The following is a 5,000-nucleotide window of genomic DNA, read 5'->3' on the forward strand; positions in this document are numbered from 1 at the left end:
ACACTAGGCATGCTTGGGCGAGCTGATCCCGCATCAAGTCGACGGGTCTAGGCATTCTTGGGCGCAGATCCCGCATCGTCTCGTCGCGTCTGGGCGCAAACACGTCGCGTCTCGTTGCGTCTTCAGAAGTCATCGCTAACAGCACCTTTGGTTGCCACTGGTGGTTAGGCTGGTTGGTTGCGCAAACCCTATAGGAGGGTGGCATGCTGGTGGGCGTTTTTGCCCGGATAGGCACTAGAATGTGCAGATTTTGGGCGTTTTTGCCTGGATAGGCTAAGGAATGGGCATGCTTTGGGCGTTTTTGCCCGGATAGGCACCGGAATGCTTGGCCTTGGCTTGTCCTAGCAAGGCATTGCTGGGTTGGGCTCCCTTGGCCTTTTGGGCGCCTTGGACGATGTCTTGCGAAGACCATGGGCACAAGGCCATGGCATATGGTGAGGAAAGGACCACGGTTGCCAAGGTTAGGCACCGGAATGCTTGGCCTTGGCTTGCCCTAGCAGGGCATTGCTGGGTTGGGCTCCCTTGGCCTTTTGGGCGCCTTGGACGATGTCTTGCGAAGACCATGGGCACAAGGCCATGGCATATGGTGAGGAAAGGACCACGGTTGCCAAGGTTAGGCACCGGAATGCTTGGCCTTGGCTTGCCAAAGCAGGGCATTGCTGGGTTGGGCTCCCTTGGCCTTCCGGGCGCCTTGGACACTGTCTTGGGAAGACCATGGGCACAAGGCCATGGCATATGGTGGGGAATGGACCACGGTTGCCAAGGCTAGGCATATAGAGAGGAATCGCATTTTTGCCCGGATAGGCACCGGAATGCTTGGCCTTGGCTTGCCATAGCAGGGCATTGCTGGGTTGGGCTCCCTTGGCCTTCCGGGGGCCTTGGACGCTGTCTTGGGAAGACCATGGGCACAAGGCCATGGCATATAGTGAGGAATGGACCACGGTTGGCAAGGCTAGGCATATAGAGAGGAATGGACCACGGTTGCCAAGGTTGCGCAAGTTTTGGGCATTTTTTGCCCGGATATGCCCAAGTATGCCCCGATAGGCCCGTTACGCCCCGGTATGAACGCGTATGCCCGGATAGACTCGGTATGCCTTGGGATACATGCGTATGCCCCGATAGGCTTGGTACGCCCCGATATGCGCACGTGTGCCCCAGTAGGGCTCGGTATGCCCCGGTATGTACGCGTGTGCCCCGATAGGCCCGGTATGCCCCGATATGCACACGTGTGCCCCAATAGGGGTCGGTATGCCCCGGTAGGTACGCGTGTGCCCCGTAATGCACGTTTCGCAGATCTCCCCGCATGTCCCGCCCCTATATGTAATACTTACTTACTTACTTACTTTCTTTCTTGCTTGCTTGCTTGCTTGCAATGGTTGGGAGTGCCCGGCATGCCCCGCTGCAGAGACCAAGGGCGCAATGACTTGGCACCGCGGATGCCGGGACTCCGGCACTTCCCGTGGCACTGATGGTTGGTTCCAAAGACAAAAGGCCGTGCAAGGCCACCGCACCGCGGATGATTTTGCTCGTGCTGGCGCCGTTGTGTGGCCAAAGAACATGCGCGAATGCTCGTGTCGGAAGGGTTGGTGTCCTGGCCCCGCGGGTGTCACGAATGCTCGGTTGCGAAGACCATGGGACCAGAGCCATGGCACGTCGGATGATGGCTCCAGCTGGCGCCCCGGCACTTTCTGTGGCATTGATGCTCGGTTTCAAAGACAAACGTGCGCAGTGCCAGGGGACCGCGGATGACTGCTCGTGCTGGCCCCGTTGGGCGGCATTGATGGTCGGTTGCAAAGAAAATGCGCGATTGCTCGTGTCGGGGCCCGGCAAGCCAAGGCCAAGCGAGCCATGGCACGTCGGATGATGGCTCCAGCTGGCGCCCCGGCACTTTCTGTGGCATTGATGCTCGGTTTCAAAGACAAACGTGCGCAGGGCCAGGGGACCGCGGATGACTGCTCGTGCTGGCCCCGTTGGGCGGCATTGATGGTCGGTTGCAAAGAAAATGCGCGATTGCTCGTGTCGGGGCCTGGCAAGCCAAGGCCAAGCGAGCCATGGCAACGCGGATGATGGCTCGCTAGTGCTGGCGCCGTGCACAGTGGCCTCGCACACTCGCCCTGCACGCTTCCCTTGCACGCAGCCTTGCACACTAGCCTCGCATGCGAGCCTTGCACCCTAGCCATGCAAACTAGCCTTGCACGGTAGCCATGCACACAAGCCGTGCACATTAGCCATGCGCACAAGCCCCGCACACTAGCCTTGCGCACAACCCTTGCACACAAGCCATGCACTCGAGCAATGCACACAAGCCTTGCACTCAAGCAATGCACACAAGCCCTGGACACTAGCCTTGCACACGGGCCTGGCACACAAGCCTTGGGCACTAGCCTTGCGCACTAGCGTTCCACATGAGCCTTGCACACTAGCCTTGGACACTAGCCTTGCACACAGGCCTTGCACACTAGGCATGCTTGGGCGAGCTGATCCCGCATCAAGTCGACGGGTCTAGGCATTCTTGGGCGCAGATCCCGCATCGTCTCGTCGCGTCTGGGCGCAAACACGTCGCGTCTCGTTGCGTCTTCAGAAGTCGTCGCTAACAGCACCTTTGGTTGCCACTGGTGGTTAGGCTGGTTGGTTGCGCAAACCCTATAGGAGGGTGGCATGCTGGTGGGCGTTTTTGCCCGGATAGGCACTAGAATGTGCAGATTTTGGGCGTTTTTGCCTGGATAGGCTAAGGAATGGGCATGCTTTGGGCGTTTTTGCCCGGATAGGCACCGGAATGCTTGGCCTTGGCTTGTCCTAGCAAGGCATTGCTGGGTTGGGCTCCCTTGGCCTTTTGGGCGCCTTGGACGATGTCTTGCGAAGACCATGGGCACAAGGCCATGGCATATGGTGAGGAAAGGACCACGGTTGCCAAGGTTAGGCACCGGAATGCTTGGCCTTGGCTTGCCAAAGCAGGGCATTGCTGGGTTGGGCTCCCTTGGCCTTCCGGGCGCCTTGGACACTGTCTTGGGAAGACCATGGGCACAAGGCCATGGCATATGGTGGGGAATGGACCACGGTTGCCAAGGCTAGGCATATAGAGAGGAATGGCATTTTTGCCCGGATAGGCACCGGAATGCTTGGCCTTGGCTTGCCATAGCAGGGCATTGCTGGGTTGGGCTCCCTTGGCCTTCCGGGGGCCTTGGACGCTGTCTTGGGAAGACCATGGGCACAAGGCCATGGCATATAGTGAGGAATGGACCACGGTTGGCAAGGCTAGGCATATAGAGAGGAATGGACCACGGTTGCCAAGGTTGCGCAAGTTTTGGGCATTTTTTGCCCGGATATGCCCAAGTATGCCCCGATAGGCCCGTTACGCCCCGGTATGAACGCGTATGCCCGGATAGACTCGGTATGCCTTGGGATACATGCGTATGCCCCGATAGGCTTGGTACGCCCCGATATGCGCACGTGTGCCCCAGTAGGGCTCGGTATGCCCCGGTATGTACGCGTGTGCCCCGATAGGCCCGGTATGCCCCGATATGCACACGTGTGCCCCAATAGGGGTCGGTATGCCCCGGTAGGTACGCGTGTGCCCCGTAATGCACGTTTCGCAGATCTCCCCGCATGTCCCGCCCCTATATGTAATACTTACTTACTTACTTACTTTCTTTCTTGCTTGCTTGCTTGCTTGCAATGGTTGGGAGTGCCCGGCATGCCCCGCTGCAGAGACCAAGGGCGCAATGACTTGGCACCGCGGATGCCGGGACTCCGGCACTTCCCGTGGCACTGATGGTTGGTTCCAAAGACAAAAGGCCGTGCAAGGCCACCGCACCGCGGATGATTTTGCTCGTGCTGGCGCCGTTGTGTGGCCAAAGAACATGCGCGAATGCTCGTGTCGGAAGGGTTGGTGTCCTGGCCCCGCGGGTGTCACGAATGCTCGGTTGCGAAGACCATGGGACCAGAGCCATGGCACGTCGGATGATGGCTCCAGCTGGCGCCCCGGCACTTTCTGTGGCATTGATGCTCGGTTTCAAAGACAAACGTGCGCAGGGCCAGGGGACCGCGGATGACTGCTCGTGCTGGCCCCGTTGGGCGGCATTGATGGTCGGTTGCAAAGAAAATGCGCGATTGCTCGTGTCGGGGCCTGGCAAGCCAAGGCCAAGCGAGCCATGGCAACGCGGATGATGGCTCCAGCTGGCGCCCCGGCACTTTCTGTGGCATTGATGCTCGGTTTCGAAGACAAACGTGCGCAGGGCCAGGGGACCGCGGAGGACTGCTCGTGCTGGCCCCGTTGGGCGGCATTGATGGTGTGTTGCAGAGAGCATGTGCGATTGCAAGTGTCGGCCGGGTTTGGGTTCCCTTGGGCTTTCGGGTGCCTTGGACGCTGTCTTGCGAAGACCATGGGCACAAGGCCCCGTCCTGGCCCCTTGTTCGATTCGCTCTCGTCTTGCGCTTGCTTCCAAGGTCCTCCATGACCTTCCCCATGGCCTTGCTAGATCCCCCCCATGACGCATGACCTCTGTCCGTTGATTGGTTTTGAGTGCACACCATGCCCGGCTTGGCACCGTGTTGTCGCGTGAGTGGCATTTGGATCGTGCATGCTGGTGGGCTACCTGCCAATGCGCACAAGCCTTGCACACTAGCCTTGCGCACGAGCCTTGCACAAAAGCCTTGGACACAAGCCTTGCGCACAAGCCATGCGCACAAGCCTTGGACGCTAGCCTTGCACACAAGCCATGCATACAAGCCTTGCTCACAAGCCTTGGGCACTGGCCCATCGCAGTAGCCTTGCACACAAGCCTTGCGCACTAGCTTTGGGCACGAGCCTTGCGCACTTGCCTTGGGCACTAGCCTTGCACACAACCCTTGGGAACTAGCCTTGCGCACCAGCCTTGCCCACAAGCCTTGCACACCAGCCTTGCACACTAGCCTTGCATACAAGCCTTGCACACTAGCCTTGCACACAGGCCATGCTCACTAGCCTTGGGCACTAGCCTTGCACACAGACCTTGGGCACT

This window comes from Tasmannia lanceolata, unplaced genomic scaffold (assembly GCF_043159265.1).
Source record: "Tasmannia lanceolata isolate RefF3 unplaced genomic scaffold, GAP_Taslan_0.1 ptg000038l, whole genome shotgun sequence".
NCBI lineage: Eukaryota > Viridiplantae > Streptophyta > Magnoliopsida > Canellales > Winteraceae > Tasmannia > Tasmannia lanceolata.